This window comes from Malaya genurostris, chromosome 2 (genome assembly GCF_030247185.1).
Source record: "Malaya genurostris strain Urasoe2022 chromosome 2, Malgen_1.1, whole genome shotgun sequence".
NCBI lineage: Eukaryota > Metazoa > Arthropoda > Insecta > Diptera > Culicidae > Malaya > Malaya genurostris.
The window spans coordinates 336,233,055-336,251,271 of NC_080571.1; the positions used below are offsets into that span (position 1 = coordinate 336,233,055).

The 18,217-nt window shown below is 35.7% G+C and overlaps 1 protein-coding gene across 3 annotated transcripts in view; it reads left to right on the forward strand.

Moving 5' to 3' along the window:
• The window catches only part of LOC131431694 (ankyrin repeat domain-containing protein 29), a 504,283-nt gene that overhangs the window by 476,895 nt on the left and 9,171 nt on the right, over positions 1 to 18,217 (forward strand). The gene's annotated exons all lie outside the window — the stretch shown is intronic.

Sequence of the window (18,217 nt, forward strand, 5' to 3'; positions counted from 1 at the left end):
TAGTTAGTTTCGGTAAAATTTGCTATTCTTGAAACTGATGTTAAATTCAGAGCCGGGAAATTGTTGCGTAGCAAACACATGAAACCGAAGCTGTCCGAAGCTCATCGCCTCGGGTGGTGGTTCCTCGGTACTTTGACAAGTCTGTTATGACGGGACGATGTTGATGGTTTGACACGTGCGATGGCAAATTTGTGGGAGTTCCGGGACGTGACGGCATGGTAAATATGCTTGCAGCTTGCTGCGATTAAGCGAATCGAGTTCATCTAGGCCCGAGGGATGGCAATTTTGATTGAAGGCAGCATTGCAGGTGACAGGATAGACGTTTTGTGACGTGATGGGCGCTGCAATCGAAGTTATTGAAATCAATCAGGCTGTTTTTTTTTTGGGAATGAACGTACCACTTTTGATGTTGATTCCAAATGATCTTTGTTGTTGAATTTGTTAGATAAAATCTTTTGATTTGGCTCGATGTTTTAGTGAATAATCCAATGAAAGCAGAGTACGATTTCGCAGTGTGACCCATATTCCTTGCTTTCTGCGAATTGACCTGTGTTTGCTTGGAAAATTTTTTTCAACTTGATTGCATCGGTACATGCCTAAGTGACAGGACAGTGGATTTCAGAATAGAATTAGTTCAATAATGACTGATTGTATTTTCATCAATCGTAATCTGCAAATAAAGTCGTGATACCTTTGAATGATATTCTGTAGCTAGTATTTAAAGATGCATGTCTTCCAATAAAACAAACGCCCATGCAATGAAACTATTCAGATGAACGTTTGTTTTTTGAACTTTGAAAAAATGGAAAGGTGAAAAGATGTAATCAATTTTTTGCTGGATAATTGGTTCATTACAGACAATGCATGGGTTGGTTGGCTCGCAGAATAAGATTCACAAACGAATAGAATTGTTACTAAACGAAAAAAAAAACAGATCGAATAAAAGGCGGGATGGTAATATCAGAGACATAACTGGATAGCGTGAAAAAGAATAAAACGGACGTGCTTTTTCCACACTTCTGAGTATCAATAATACGTACGTACTAGTTGGGTGATTGTGTTAATTTTGCAAACTTTCAATGCGTCACTTGCATAACTCTAACGGTACAACAATAAGGCGGAACACACGAGAGTAAAAAGTTGAGGGGTTGTGTAGAGAACAAGACTGATTAAATTGAAAAATCCACAACAAATCGTCTTAAGCCATCGAGGATTTCTAAATTTAGGTTATAAATTATAGATATCTAGTCTCCAGTATTTTTAAATCATTCAAAAACTCATGAAACGAGCTCCATGGGGCGGTTTCTTGTCGATAGACGAGGAAAAAGTCGCAGAGAGCCAAATCAGGTGAATTCGGTGGTTACTGAATGGTATTAGTTTTGTTTTTAGCCAAATGCTCACGGATAACGATGGCATTGTGAGATGGTGCGTTATCGTGGTGCAAGATCCACTAGCCGTTTGCCAACAAATCTGGTCTTTTTCTGCGAATTGTCGACGGTCTGGCCTTGTGGAAGGAATTCGAGATACACAACACCCTTGTAATCAATGAAAACTGTGAGCATCGGTTTTTTTTTCGACTGAAACGACGTGACCACTCATGGCCATTTTTGAAACGTTCGTGCCACTGATGAACGACTGATTTGCTTTACGTTTAATGATGTATTGAACTGGTTAAATTAAACTACAATGCAGTATGTTCATTCATCTTTCCCACTCTATGTTTGTGATGCGCACTGTAGATATTAATTTTTGTAAACCTTAAACAAGCAAGTTGTTTAAGCGGTAATAAGCTTAGATGAACTTAACTTTGCTTGCAATATCATTTAAAAGTGATGTCAGGTCTGCTCATTATTTCAGTAAAGGGCAAACCATAGCAAAGTTTTGTGATTTAGTATTACTTTGTTTTAGTGTGTAATATTGTATTTCTGGTACTTTTACGATACTGTTCTCACATCTGTATGTTTTGAATTGCAAGTTTTGAGTTTGTTGTAATTTTTTTCTAAAATGAAGAAAATTGCACACACTGACAAAAATTTACGAGGCGTCAAAAAATATGCAGATTCAGCAGAAAAAATATTCTTGACAGCATGATTCTCAATCCGGATTATAATTTTTTTTACCTAGCGGAGAGTATTATTTCGCTTACATATTTTACTTCCACAAGTGATTTATATCCATTTCGGCACATAGCCATTAGTAACATTTTGGATAAGTTGGATCACGATGTGAAAATTTTTGCAGAATTTCTGTAACAGCTAGTGTAATATGAACAAGTTGGTGATTAGCTGCACAATTGTTTTAAATGTACTCAAAGTTATTCTACAATGATTTATTCGGTAGTATTTGTTTTTTGTCTTTCTCATATAGAAAGGCTATACAACCACTGCAAAAACCGAATTTGAACCGATGCACAGTGGGGAAAAAAGGACCAAAAACGCGACGATTTTGATGGAGGCATGATACAGCTGACCACAAAGCATTTTTTTCTGTAAAATGGTCAGTAGAATGTATTCCATGTATTTAGAAGAACCGCACGAAACGCTATCATGTTCATTTTATCCCAAGTTCCCTTTTTACACTGTATTGTATTCAAGCTTAACTATATAACATGAAACCGAAGAACTTGCAGAAGAGCGAATAGAGTGTTTTCGTTGTAAAAAAGTCTAACAAATCGAGTGCATATAGTTTTATTGACAGCAGAAAACTAGTTGCACCGTTTTATCCCATTTCTTTTCTAGTTATAATATTCAGTTGAAATATGATCTACAATCCAAAAGCAGATCCAATACGATCTATCAATATTGGTTCATATTACGTGTAAAACATCAGTGATCCAATTAAACACAATGGGAATGGGAGTACTAGCCTGTTTAACCCGTTTAACCCCATTTTATATCAAAAGTCGTATTTCTGGTTAAACTTTCTTTCGCATACCGAAAGCAGGCTGATTGCGGTTGAGGAAAATCAATTGGTATTACAAAGAAAGACCAGAAAATTGGATTACAAATGAATTTAATGTAGAGTAAAATCTTAAGACTCAGTTAAAGGATAAATTGGGGTCAAATGGTATAACAAGATTCGTGCGGTCATTGAATTCATTTCTAATCCTATTTTCAGGTCTGTCTTTGTAATACCAATTGATTTTCCTCAACCGCAATCAGCCTGCTTTCGGTATGCGAAAGAAAGTTTAACCAGAAATACGACTTATGAATTAAATTGGGGGTAAAACGGGTTAAACAGGCTAGTACTCTCATTCCCATTGTGTTTAATTGGATCACTGATGTTTTGCACGTAATATGAACCAATATTGGTAGGTCATATTGGGTCTGCTTCGGGATTGTAAATCTGAATTCAACATAAAATATATTTGTGGGAAAATTGGGGTAAAACGATGTAGCACGAAGCATGCGATCATGAACACTATCTGTAAATTATCATTTGAGGTTATATGCGAAACATAGAACTGTCTTGTTTAACCAAAATTGGTCCAAACATCGATCAGTAGAACTTTTTTTCCTGTAAATTCATGGAAGAAGATGACTGGGAGTAAAACAGAATACAGTTGTTTGCAGTCAATCTTATTAAAAACATACCATTTATCTAACTTATGAGCATGTCAGGAATACCTTCCGATTGGTTGAATTGAATTTTTTCCTGAGTTTCACAGTTAGTTTTCAAAGTAAAGTCAGAAAAAAGAGGAATTGGAGCAAAACGGACATGATAGTGAATTTTGCGGATCTTCTAGCTATCATAAATCGATCCTACAGAAAAAATTGCATAAGAAATACTAACTTTGAAAATATTTGCTTATGTTTTTATACAATTATTGATCAAAGTTTCGTTTTTGATCGTTTTTTCTCACTGCGCGATATCCGGAGAGCTGAATGTCATATCCCAAGTAGCAATAGTTCTGATACGACTAAGTCCAAACTATGTTGCAACAAGAGCACGAACATGTTTTTTATCATTTAGGGGTTAGCCAAATTTTGTGCTAGGGCACATAACCGTTTTTATTATTTTTATTTTTACGTTTCGTCTTTGACTCATCAGTGCAGAGCATCAGTAGCAGAAACTTCACGTCTGCTAAGCGGTTCAAATTGAACTGCCGAGTTTAGCACTAAGCAGTTCAATTTGAACTGCTCTGCACTGATGAGTCAAAGACGAAACGTAAAAATAATAAAAATGTTTTTTATGTTACACTGATTAAAACAAGGTGACAGCAATGTTTCTTTATAACATAAACATTGAACTAACTATCATGTGTAAGTTATCGCTACTTAATTTTAACATATCTTTAATCACAGCTATGCTATGCAGCTACTAGTTAAAACAAGGTTTATTTTCCGTTGCGATACCTTTATAAATACGTAAACGAATGTGAAATTCGTTACTGTGAATTGATATGGTAATAACATAGATATTACAGGATTATAACATACAATTTTTGCATTGATTCAGATAGCTATCGGTTGGTTTTACCAAAGTAATGATAACGAAAATGCTGTTAGCTGAAACTGTTGTTAGCTTCAATATGGCGAACACACTATGCAGTCGTAAGAAGTGTATGAAACATAAATAAAACCAGAATATTACTATTTTCAAAACTACTTTTCGCCAAAATAGTGAAAGCCGAAATAGTCTTTTTTGTTCTATGCAGTATAACAAACACGAAGAATACAATATTGGGATTGACCATCGATTGTGATAATATTATAATTCTCATGATACATGAATTTAAAAAAATGAGAAATCACTCTACTTGAATTAACTTTGAGCGATCTGAACAAGGTTATTTCGTTGTTTATTTTTCATATCTTCATAAACAGATATTGATTGAAGGCGCTTAAAAAACAGTTAATTATAATTGAATTTCGCTCTACAGTTTTAAACTCGTTGTGAAATCTGTACCTCTTATCAAATTTGTGATTTCCTATTCTTATCCAACATAGAAACTAGTAGAAACTGCGCTTTTTGAGTCACGCAAGTGGTTAGATTTTAGTTGCAATCACTCAAATTCCGCTTTGCAAACTAGTCATAAAAAAGGTAGCGTAACAAAGAGTTAGATTCAAATGAAGGTCTTATGGCCCCTTACAAAGTTCCTGAATATCATTTGAATTCGACTTCTGATTTCGGAGATGACTGAACCGATTTTCACCATCTTAGATTCTACTGAAAAGTCTAACCATGCCATAAGAATATACCAGTTTTCATTCGGATCAAACTCCTGGATCCAGAGATAGGGTGCTTAGTGGAAAAATATCAATTTCAAGAAAAAAATTTCATAAGCTACCTCTTTAGCTTGGCTAGTGATTTTCTCTAATTTGCAGAGCATGAGAGTCTGTTACCAAATAAACCATTGATAGTCCCATAAATGATTTGCTAAATTTTACCCAAGTCCAATTACCACTACATTTTTTTTTCAAAAATCACATCGTCATAGAGAATTTAAATAAAATTTTATGTCTTATTAGTGTGTGGTAGCTTTCGTTTCCGGCAGTGCCGACAACACTAATAAAATGTGATAAAATAGAGCTCACTTCACTTTCTAACATATGATTGAATAGATTTATACTAATTTAAATTGAAATGTAATATACTATGCAATAGAAATCTTCAAACTCTTTTCTAAACTTTTTAAAAAAATAGTAAGTAGTATTTCGGGGAATTTCTGCAGTGGCGTATTAAAGAAAATGAATAATATGATAAAGGCAGCAATACACTAGGTGAATTGAAACAGGTTTTATTTAATAATCTACACAGCAAAGAATAATGAAATTTACCGGTGACGTAAATCTGCATATGATTATAAGAACGTAATTCGTAAAATGACCGAATTTTACAAGAATGATTTAAATATGTGTAGAACATACAGTACTTTCACAGCAGACGAGTAAATTTACATGCTTCAACACTTAAACATATGTCAAAATGCATTAAATATGTGTCAGATCCAGTGTTGGTAATTGCCGAAAATTTGACAGAAACTACTCAATATTTATTCATATTGTATACAAGATTTCCAATCCGGTAGAAGATTTTACAAGAACCCGTGTCTCTCAATGCATGAATTTTTCTACATTTCTTCGTGTCTCTGAGTATTTTGCGGCCCTTAAAAAAATTTTCAGTCTGATAATGATCGTTCCTGTGTGGAATTTCCCAAGAGAGAGAATCGCAAGTTGACAATTATCGCAAAAAATCGAATCGATGAATCGACTTGATGATTCTCATCAGGCGCGTACCCAGAAAAAATTTTCGGGGGGTGTTTCAGAACATGTTGATCAATTTACAAATGGAACTTTTTATATAATTATTTGAAATTTTTTTATTGTGGAGTCGTTTGTTGAAAATTATTCATTTTATTTTTTACTTATTTGAAAAAAAGAGTTTACATAATATCATACTTTTTTGAGTTTCGGAGGGGGTTTGAACCCCTAAAACACCCCCCTGTATACGCGCCTGATTCTCATACTAGGTCGCAATATTTCAAAACCCTTGTGTGGAGCATTCACATACATCTTCATAGACACAAATTATACAAAGGTTATATGCACATAGTTAGAATAAGCGGCAATAGTAAAATGATTCTATCGCAATTATCCATTGCCCATACAGAATCGAATCGCGAAACGAGAATAAGAGACCGTTTGTTGCTTCCGAGAGAATTCTCAGACGGTTCACCGCGAGAAATTCGCTCTCGCACTGGTGTCGATTCTATGTTAAATGAGCCATGTCGGTTTTTTGTTGTTGCTGCAATGACATCCGTCTCTCTTTGATGGCACTGATTGAATCGTGTGAAGAGTTGCTAGTGAGCGTTATTTGATACTATAAAAGCCATCCTTGGTTAGATCTACCGTAAAAATGAGTCATGCTCGTATATGTTGGTCTTAGAAGACGTAAATTTACACGATATTTTCTAGGTGTATAATTTTGAAGGCACACTGCTTAAGTTCTAAGATGCCGAGGACAGAAACTTAACAGTTGTAAGTTGCACAACCGATTGTAATATGTTTAATTTAAAACAATTGTAGAACTTCTTGAAATTTCGGCTAATTTTGCATTTTTTGACACCCGGTCCCGTATAGTGAAGAGTAAGTCGATTCTGATTTTGCCACTTTTTTTACTATTAATTTCTGGAATTTTCACGTTGTTAATTATCATGTTGAGACCATTCATTATTTTTCACAGAAATCCTCCAACCTATTAGCTTTTGAAATCAGAAATCCTCCAACCTATAGCTTTTGTGCAATATATGAACTCTGACACTAACGATGGCCGCAATCAGTGACTTTTATGTTCAGTTTGAACTGCTATGTGCCGAGTAGTCGAAGACGAAATGTGAAAAAAAAAACAAACTATACTCACTCAGTTGGTGTTGAACAGTCGTTCGCACAGCACGCGTATAGCTCTTGGCTCCTGGAAATTTATTCTGGCTACCTAGAGTTTCATTGATTCAAGGCTTCAGTCTTTTTCAAGGTTACCTGAATCACTAACAGTCTTTTTTTTATTAAGTTCATTAGGGACCTTTTAACTATTGTCTTTCGGGTCCTTCAATCGTATTACTTTTGAGGAATAAATTACATTTCATTGCTTTCTTCTTGAAGTCTTCTTTGCCCTAACAGTGTCATCAGCAAGGGATTCACGTATGTTGGAGGTTAGTCCTACTAGTATTCTTTCTGTTTCTAGTCCGGGACACTCAGCAACAATATGCTTGACACTTAGGCTGGCATTGCCTATATTGCAGCGCGGTGGATTTTTTTGCTCTAGCAAGTACGAATGTGTGATTTGAGTAACAATCTTTTTAATGACTAACAATTAGTCAGCCTTTCTCAAGGCTATACAAAGAGTGATATTCTAATATAATCAGTATTTTTCAAGACTAAGAAACTATTCAGCCTTTTATAAGCTTAGCTATTCAAATAACTATTCTTTGAACTAATCAGTCTTTATTAAGACTACCACAAAATCTGTCTTTATCAAGACTTTTCCAAACTAGGAGTCTAATCGAAGACTAATTTCGCCTAGTTAATTGAATTTTAAATTTCATTCATTTTAAAAATGCCTGCGTCCAACCGGAAAGGAAACAAGCCTAAGGCTAAAAATAATTCAATACGAAATAAATCACAATCCGTTATTCAACATTTTTCTAATAACCTTCACGATCTTATAGAATCTGAATGTAAAAATAAAAGACAACGGACGGATTTCCCTTCCGTTGATTCTATGCCGTCTAACAATATTTACGAGATTCTTCCTGAATCCGATTGTAGCGACATAGAAGAAAATTCTTCAAAAATTCGCAAAATGGACGCTTGTCGTTCTGGGAAGAAACAGCAATCTATGCCACCAGTGACGGTGATGATTTCCGACTTCAAAGCATTCCGTACTGAGCTTTCTACTTTTCTCCCGAAAGTAAAAGTCTCATTTCAAATCAGACGAAGAGGAGAATGTCGAGTGTTTGTTGATGAATTGGAAGATTACGAGCGTCTTATTCGATATTTGTCCGAAAAACTTCATAAATTTTATTCATATGATATAAAATCAGACAGACCCTTCAAGGCTGTCTTGAAAGGCTTATCAAATGTTCAAAGTACTGATGAAATAAAAAATGAACTAAAAGAATTGCTTGGTTTTGCTTCTTCCCAAGTAATACTTATGAAAAAAGAGTGAATAGTACTTCTAAACCACGCTCTGGAACATTACTTAATACACTTCAAGCGAAGTGACGCAAACAATATGAAAACTTTAGAGAAAGTACGTTTCATTTCTCACATTAAAATTCATTGGGAACATTATAAACGGCATAATCGTATTGCAAACTTAACGCAATGCCGTCGTTGCCAAGGCTTAGGCCATGGAACCAAAAATTGTCATATGGATATACGGTGTTTGAATTGTGGTAAATTGCATTCGAAAAACGTTTGTCCAATGAATGAAACCACTGATAAATTTTCATGTTCAAATTGCGATGGAAAACTTAAATCCTATTATTTGAAATGTCCTGTCAGGGGAAAAATTTGAACGCTCGTTCGCTTAGACAACAAGTCAAATCAACGACCTTAAATTTACAGAACATACCTGAAAATCAAAAAACCGTTACAAACGCCACGCCTAATTCTTCTAAGGCACTTGTTTCTTCGAATTTAAAACAAAACACAGGAACGCCTTGCAGTTCATCTTCTAACGAAAACAATTTATTAATAGGTAGATCGGCCAAATCATCTTCTTCTAATGGCAGTCTATCTACCAATATTCCTTCAATGCCATTCACTTCTTTAAATGAAGTCGATTTAGGCGATATAACTGAAAATAAAATGATCTACCTACAAGATCAACGTTTTTCAAATGATCATCAGAATGAATTCGACTTCATCACTTTCTGAAGCAGTTCAAATCGAATCGCAATTTGCAAATAATATTATAATGAATTTAAAATTTAACAGTGATGTTAAATAATTATTTGAATATTTTAAATTGGAATGCTCGATCGTTAAAATCGAGTGAAGATGAATGTTATAATTTTCTCAAAGTTCACAAAATTCATATTGCCATTGTGACAGAGACTTTTCTTAAACCAAATGTCAAACTGAAAAGCAATCCACATTATGTGGTTCATCGATTTGACAGGTTTACTGGAATTTTTTCAATACTAAAGTTATTGAAAGCTTGGAAATCGAAGTTGAAACCATTCATGGAATTTATTTCATTGCTGGAGTATATTTGCCATTCCAATGCAACGGCGAACAATTAAATTTCTTTAAAGGCGATTTGCAAAACCTCACAAGATATCGACCGCAATTTTTCGAAATGGGGGACTTAAATGCTAAGCATGTCCAGTGGAATTGTAGGCAAAATAACAGTAATGGTAAAATACTTCATAATTAACTCCCAGCTGGTTACTTCACAGTTCTTCATCCCAGTAATCCGACTTGTTTCTCTTCCGTGAAAACCCCGTCTACAATTGATCTGGTTCTAACGGATCAAAGTCACATTTGCAGTAAACCGATTACACTTGCTGACTTTGACTCAGATCATCTTCCAGTAACATTCAGACTTTCCAACGAAGCTATAATTAATCTAATTAGTTCTATATTCAACTATCATAGAGCTAATTGGTTGGATTACAGATCTCACATTGAAAATCGTGTGGATCATAAAACTATTTTAGAAAATTCTGCGGACATCGACACAGCAATTGATAATTTGAATCATTATATTATCGAAGCTAGAAATCTTTCAGTTCCCAAAGCTCAAACTAAATTAAATTCTCCTATCATCGGTGACAATCTTCAACTGCTCATTCGGTTGAAGAATGTTGGTTGACGACAATATCAACGTTCTCGTGATCCTACTATGAAAAATATAGTTAAGGATTTACAAAAAGAAATTAAACATAGATTTACTCTTTTGCGAAATGAAAATTTCGCTAAAGAAGTTGAACAAATTAAACCATATTCTAAACCTTTCTGGAAACTTTCTAAGGTTCTTAAGAAACCTCAGAAACCAATTCCTGCTCTCAAGGAAGGAAATCAAATACTTCTTACAAATGGCGAAAAAGCTCAAAAACTTGCTCAGCAGTTTGAGAGTGTACACAATTTTAACGTTGAAAATGAAATCTCACTGAAATATCAGCATATTTCAACTCAAGTGTTATTACAAGATGACATTATTGAGACGAATTTTGATGAAATTAAGTCAATTATTAGGAAACTTAAAAACATGAAGGCTCCTGGTAATGATGGAATCTTTAATATTCTTATTAAAAATGTTCTCGATGTTGCCTTGAGACTCCTGGTTAAAATTTTCAACAACTGTTTTTCATTAGCTTACTTCCCAAAAAGATGGAAAGCGCTATAGTAAACCTGATAAAAATCCAGCAGAAACATCAAGTTATCGACCAATTAGTTGTTAGCGACTGGAGTTGCTCTTCTAGACATAGAAAAAGCATTTGACAGTGTTTGGCACAAAGGTTTAGTAGTAAAAATGTGTGATTTCCAGTTTCCTATTTATTTCATTAAAATGATTCAAAATTATTTAACTGATCGTACTCTTCAGGTTAGCTATCAGAATTGTAAATCTGAATTGCTACCCGTACGAGCAGGTGTTCCGCAGGGTTCGAGCGTAGCTCCAATCTTGTATAATATTTTCACTTCTGATCTTCCAAATCTACCCGTTGGTTGTCAGAAATCGCTATTCTGTGACGACACAAGTCTGTTAGCCACAGGTAGAAATCTAAGAGTGATCTGCAGTCGCCTACAAAGAAGTTTAAATATTTTCAGTGATTATCTGTCAAAATGGAAAATTAAACCAAATGCAGCAAAAACGCAATTAATTATCTTTCCTCAGAAGCCAAGAGCTTCTTTTCTTAAACCAAACAATAATCACATTCTCATATTGAATGGCTTGGAATTGACATGGTCTGATCAAGCTAAATACTAAGGTTAAACGTATGACAAAAAACTCACTTTCAAGGATCACATTGAAGAAATCCAGGCAAAGTGTAATAAATATATTAAATGATTATATCCTCTTATAAACATAAATTCTAAGCTCTGTCTAAAAAACAAATTGTTAATTTATAAACAAATTTTCAGACCAACCATGCTTTATGCAGTACCAATTTGGTCAAGTTGTTGTTCCACCAGGAAGAAAACGCTTCAAAGGATTCAGAATAAAATTTTGAAAATGATTTTGAAGCGACCTCCCTGGTTTAGTACAAATGAGTTACACTGACTCACAAATATAGAACCATTAGATGTAATGTCACATAATATTATAAGCAAATTCCGACAAAAATCGATGCAATCTTCAATTGAATCGATTCGCCCTCTGTATTAGTTAGTGAGTTAGTATATAAGTTCCTTTTCCCCATTACACAATACAAGTAGGCTTAGAATTTTCCCTACACAAAAATCTCAGAATTGCGGAAGCAAATGATGTCTTCATGGTAATAACCAAATCGTGTATATAATAGGAGTGAAAAGTCACCACTTGTGGTTGAACACCCAATTTAAATCTTTATAATTTAATTTTAACTCATATTCCAATAAATAGTTATTAAAAAAAATGAAAATCGCGTTATTTGAAAGAAAAAAAAACTCTCAAAAAATTAATTAAGGCTTTAGTGTAGCCTGATGAGTGTTTGCCCTTCTGTCAAGCTGGTGAAACAGTAGAATTTAATTTAGTTTCATATCTGTTATTATTTCCGGTAAATGGTCATCTGGCTAACGGCCATCAAAGGTGATTGCCGTTCTGTTGTAATGATCAATATGAGTAGTAAAGTTATGAATTCCAATGAACAACAATGATAAACTTTACTCCATAACTGATAAACTTTCATGCAATGATCGAAAATATTCACCCAACAACTTTCGAGTTTGTATTCAGTAAAAACCGACTACTTTGTTTTTCGCACTGGAGCAAATCATTGACGCCAATCTGTCACTCGTTTGCTAGTGACAGGTATGAACCCGTTGTCAGTTCAGAGCTGCGCCTCTTACACTATCGAAATAAATCCGAAGAAAAAATATTCCCTTCCTTTGCACCCAAACGCACCCAACCTGGCACCGCACCGGGATGGCAATCGATTCGCAAGCGGTTTCTACCTCCGAAACCCACAGATTCCGAGCCAGCTCAGTCTGTCGGTGTTACTCGTGGGTAAGTTGCTCGGAAATCTGCATCTTCTGCCTACCGAAGTGCCCATTTAGGTCAAACCCAATATGGGAGTATGCATGTTGCCGCATGAGCTGCCAGTTAAGTGGCGTCGGGTGCAAAGAGCAAACTGGGTATGTACGAGAGAGTAGGAAAAGAAAAAGAACGAAAACATGGCTTAAACTGCAAACGAAGCATAATCGCAAACAAGTCTTCGACACTTTTCCGATTCTGTGCATCGCCACCGAGATCCTGGGCTTTCCTGGAATAACATGCAGGAAATGCTATTCTCGGAGTTCCGCCGATCGGTTCGTTGGTTTGCCGCGCGGTTGTTGTGTGCCATGAATCGCTCTCTTTACGACCTATTAAACAAAAATTCCATTAAATCTAAATTGTCTGCATGCATCATTTATCTTCATTTCATTATGTTTATATTAGTTAGTGTCTACCGTGATGGGGTTTTGGATGCAAGCAGGCGAGTGAGCGAGTGAGCGAGTGAGTGCACAAGCAAAGATTTTCAGCGGAATTTGGCTCACAGATAAACAGACAGGGCAGCTTGTTGCACTCGTCGATTGGATTCAGTTTTAGCTCGCTCCTCAGACCGGGCACTGCCAGCTTGGTGTGATGGAACACTCGATCTTCGCTCCTCGTTTGCAACCGAGCACCTCACCTCACCTCGTCTCACCTCACCTCGTTCACAAGCATCTTAATCATGTTTTTAAAATAATAAACACAGTAGCCTGAAAAGTTTTTGATGAGGTAGCAGTTGTGGCGTGGCAAACCAAGCAGAAGCATCACATAGAAAGGAAGGGAAAAAAATCGTTATTGAAACTAAATACCTATCAGTTTAAAATGAACTCCCCACTATGGCTGTATGCAATGGGAGGCTCTTGATGCTTTCCAGGTGCAGACGCTGGAACGACGGTGATGAAGGGGGGAGGGGGACCGGGGATAGAAGAGTGCGAAACAAAAATCAGAGCATCAACAACAGCTTGATGGGCGAATGGAGCTGGTCGAGGGGCGTGAAAATAGCCCAAGAAACACAGCTCAAGTGGAGAATGGAAGGAAACATAAGAACCTGCCGGGCGTTAAGAAGTCAAGTTTTCTGCGGGTGATAGGGGGAACGGGGGTTCAGCAGAGAGGAAAAGTTATCAAAACAACGGCGATGTGTAGTGGTCTGCTCCGGTCTAGGCGTCGACCGTGGCTGGCTACCTGGACTTGGTTATTCACTTGGTGTTTGCAAATTTTTAAATGGAACGGACGGTTTCGACGACTTGTATCTAATTCATTTTGGCGATTTCAGCTGATTTGTGGGCGGTTTTGGAGGTGGATGTTGGTTTCTGCGGTTTCTTTGAGTTAATTTGAGCGACTACGGTTTAGTTAATCTGGGTGTAATTATTTACGATCAGTAAATTTATTCAAATTCACACCGGCATTCGAGGGCAGCTATAGTTCCAGTTTGCGACCAATGTGATATAAACAGGTGGGGCAGACCACTTGGCTTGCTTACGTTGGTAACCAAAAATTTGTAAATAGTTCGGTATGACGACATACGTGAAAAATAAACATGCTTTGATTCAATGCCAACTAGTCCAAACGGTGTGACGAAAGCAAGCACGTGGTTTTTAGCTTTACTTGGCTTGCTGAAGCAAAGTTAATTTCACTAACACAAAAGAGTTGTGTTTGCCCCACCTTTTTCTACCACATTGTTTTGCGACAGCAGGCGATGAATGAAATCGTTATGATCTTTCATTCTGCGGTGTTTGTTAAAATAATTATGCCATTCATCATCGCAGTTCTTCCATGTAACGGGAAAAGAAATGTTTCTAAATCTTGTTTATAAATATAATCATATTGACCCGAGGAAAACAATTAGTATAGTTTGTGTTTTTTTTAAATAACTATTAATTGAAATATGAATGAAAATTAAATTATTAAGATTTAAATTGGGTGTTCAGCCACAAGTGGTGACTTTTCAGCCCTATTTTATACATGATTTGGTTATTACCATGAAGATTTCATTTGCTTCCGCAATTCTGAGATTTTTGTGTAGGGAAAATTCTAAACCTACTTGTATTGTGTAATGGGGAAAAGGAACTAATATACTAACTTACTAACTAATACAGAGAGCGAATCGATTCAATTGAAGATCAAGGGAGAAGACACTTCAAAATCATTTTCAGAATTTTATTCTGAATTCTTTGAAGCGTTTTCTTCCTGGTGGAACAACAACTTGACCAAATTGGTACTGCATAAAGCATGGCTGGTCTGAAAATTTGTTTATAAATTAACAACTTGTTTTTTAGACAGAGCTTAGAATTTCTGTTTATAAGAGAATATAAACATTTAATATATTTATTGCACTTTGCCTGAATTCCTTCAATGTGATCCTTGAAAGTGAGTTTTTTGTCATACGTTAAACCTAAGTGTTTTGCTTGATCAGATCATGTCAATTCCAAACCATTCAATTTGAGAATGTGATTATTGTTCTGTTTAAGAAAAGAAGCTCTTGGCTTATGAGGAATAATTATTAATTGCGTTTTTGCTGCATTTGGTTTATTTTCCATTTTGACAGATAATCACTGAAAATATCACTGCAGATCACTCTTAGATTTCTACCTTGGGCTAACAGACTTGTGTCGTCACAGAATAGTGATTTCTGACAACCAACGGGTAGATGTGGAAGATCAGAAGTGAAAATATTATACAAGATTGGAGCTACCCTCGAATCCTGCGGAACACCTGCTCGTACGGGTAGCAATTCAGATTTACAATTCTGATAGCTAACCTGAAGAGTATGATCAATGAAATAATTTTGAATCATTTTGAATCAGACATTTTTGCTATTAAACCTTTGTGCCAAACACTTTCGAATGCTTTTTCTATGTCTAGAAGAGCAACTGCAGTGGTTAGACCAGAAGATTTATTAGCTTTTTTCATGTTCGTTACTCTGACAAGTTGATGAGTAGTTGAATGTTCATGACTTGAATTCAAACTGCTCTGGTAAAAAAAATTGAATTCTAATTTATATGAGACATCATTCTGAAAGATTACTGATATAAGAAAGTAAGCTAATTGGTCGATAACTTGATGTTTCTGCTGGGTTTTTATTAGGTTTGAGGATAGGAATTACTTTAGTGTTTTTCCATCTCTTTTGGAAGTATGCTAATGAAAAACACTTGTTGAAAATTTTAATCAGGAGTCTCAAGGCAACATCGGGAAGGTTTTTAATAAGAATATTAAAGATTCCATCCTTACCAGGAGCCTTCATGTTTTTAAGTTTCCTAATAATTGATTTAATTTCATCAAAATTCGTCTCAATAATGTCATCTTGAGTTGAAATATGATCATATTTCAGTGAGACTTCATTTTTCAATAGGACTCACAACCAGAGATGGCATTTCACCAGAGAGATACACACTAGAGTCAGATTTTTGCCACACCGAGGATGCAAAAAACGAAGCACCGTACAAAGAGGAAAGCGCACTTCTTCTCAGTGTCGAATAGACAGCATTTGAGTGTGTGCTTGTGGTTAAAGCAGCTGTCTAAATACACCCAAGTGATCACTGGCGCGTGATGGTGAGCGAACACTTCTGTGAACTTCAATTAATAGAGAGTAGATCTGGCCTTGCTATGAAAAATTTGCAAGGAAAACCGAAAATTTTACGATAAATTGTTTTATTTTGCTGATTTTGCGTGTCCACGCTTCTTCTACGCAAACCATACAGCAGAGTGCTCACCGGCGTGTACACCTCTGTGAAAGTATCTGCATCCACCTCAGAGAATTTATTAGCTAATGCTCTAGCACTTTGGTGCGATTCAGTGGAAGAGGTAAAAGGAAATAAACAAACGCACTCATGATGCGTGTACACTTTACACAACAGTGGTGTATAAATTTGAAAGAGAAGAGCTCTCGTTGAAGTTGTCAGTGTGAGGGGAGAAATTTTGCTTGCTCTTCGTCACACAGAGGACATAGACATCTCTGCTCACAACGTTCAAATTAAAATTGTGGACACTCTCGAACTGCTGAGCAGGTTTTTGAGCTTTTTCGCCATTCGTAAGAAGTATTTGATTTCCTTCCTTGAGAGCAGGAATTGGTTTCTGAGGTTTCTTAAAAACCTTTAAAATATTCAAATAATTATTTAACATCACTGTGAAATTTTGAGTTCATTATAATATAACTTGCAAATTTCCATCCGATTTGAAATGCTTCAAAAAGTGATGAAGTCGAATTCATTTGGATGATCATTTGAAAAAGTTGATCATGTAGGTAAATCATTTTATTTTCAGTTATATCGCCTAAATCGACTTCATTTAAAGAAGCGAATGGCATTGAAGGAATATTGGTAGGTAGACTGCCATTAGAAGAAGATGATTTGGCCGATCTACCTATTAATAAATTGTTTCGTTAGAAGATGAACAGGAAGGCGTTCCTGTATTTTGATTATTTACATTAGGAGAATTAAGAGGTATTTGTCTACCTGTTACCGATTTCATGAAACAACCTTTAAAGTTTTTTTATATCGTTCACCTTTAAATTTAATATAATGAAAAAAGTTAAAAGTTAATAGTTAAATAAAAATAATTTCAAACTTGGGCCTAATTTTTTTTCTTTTTTTTTATTGAAAAATGAAGCCTTAGGGGTTTAACTAAATATTGGCAAAGTTTCATAGTGGAAAGATCAATACTCTCGGAGCAGTGAATTTTTCAATTACGACCCGCACGCGGATACGGGCTTAACTTGTCGACACATGTCGCGCCACAGCAGATCGAATCCTAACTTTGTCAGTTTATTGTTAGCAACGTTTCAGGCAGAAAACGAGTAAAATTGGGACAAAGGATTTACGTGAGTAATAAAATAATGGTGACATAAAGTATTCGCACAGTTTCAATTTTTCTATGATTTGGTTTTTCTGGTTTACAGAAACGCAATACTTCAAACGTGTTCTGGAAAGAGAACACTTTCATTTTTAATTCCTTGTCTCCGTGCGGCTCAACATAGTGAAATCGTTTCAAATTATGTTCCAGAAATTATTTTACATTTTTCGAAACGATTTTTAAGAAATTTCTTTGGGTCGTGAAATGGTGAGATAACTAAGTCCTCACAAGTTCCTATCTCATGTCTCCCTATCGCCTTCTGCGTTAGTGCTATCGCCTTCTGCGTTAGTAGCAGAATGAGAGGGTGCAAAATGGCTTGTAGTTTGAAGCTCATCCTAAAGTGCAATATTTATGGTAGTATATTGCCACATGTGGTTCTGTTGTTTGTTGCATTATTCGTTATAACACATGGATCAATAAGTCCCGAGACTAAAGCAGAGATGGCGCTCGTAGTAAACCAGTAACGACGTCTTTCTAGAGTACTAACCTTTGCTTGAAACGGGTCAAAATTTTAAGTCGATCCGATCAGAAACAGCTGAGTTATCGAGGTTGGAGTAAAGTCGTTTTGTAGTTTGTTTAAAAAATGGAAAAAACCGAGTTTCGTGTTCTGATAAAACATTGTTTTTTAATGGGTAAAAACACCGTGCAAGCGAAACAATGGATTGAAAAATGTTATTCGGACTTTTGTCCA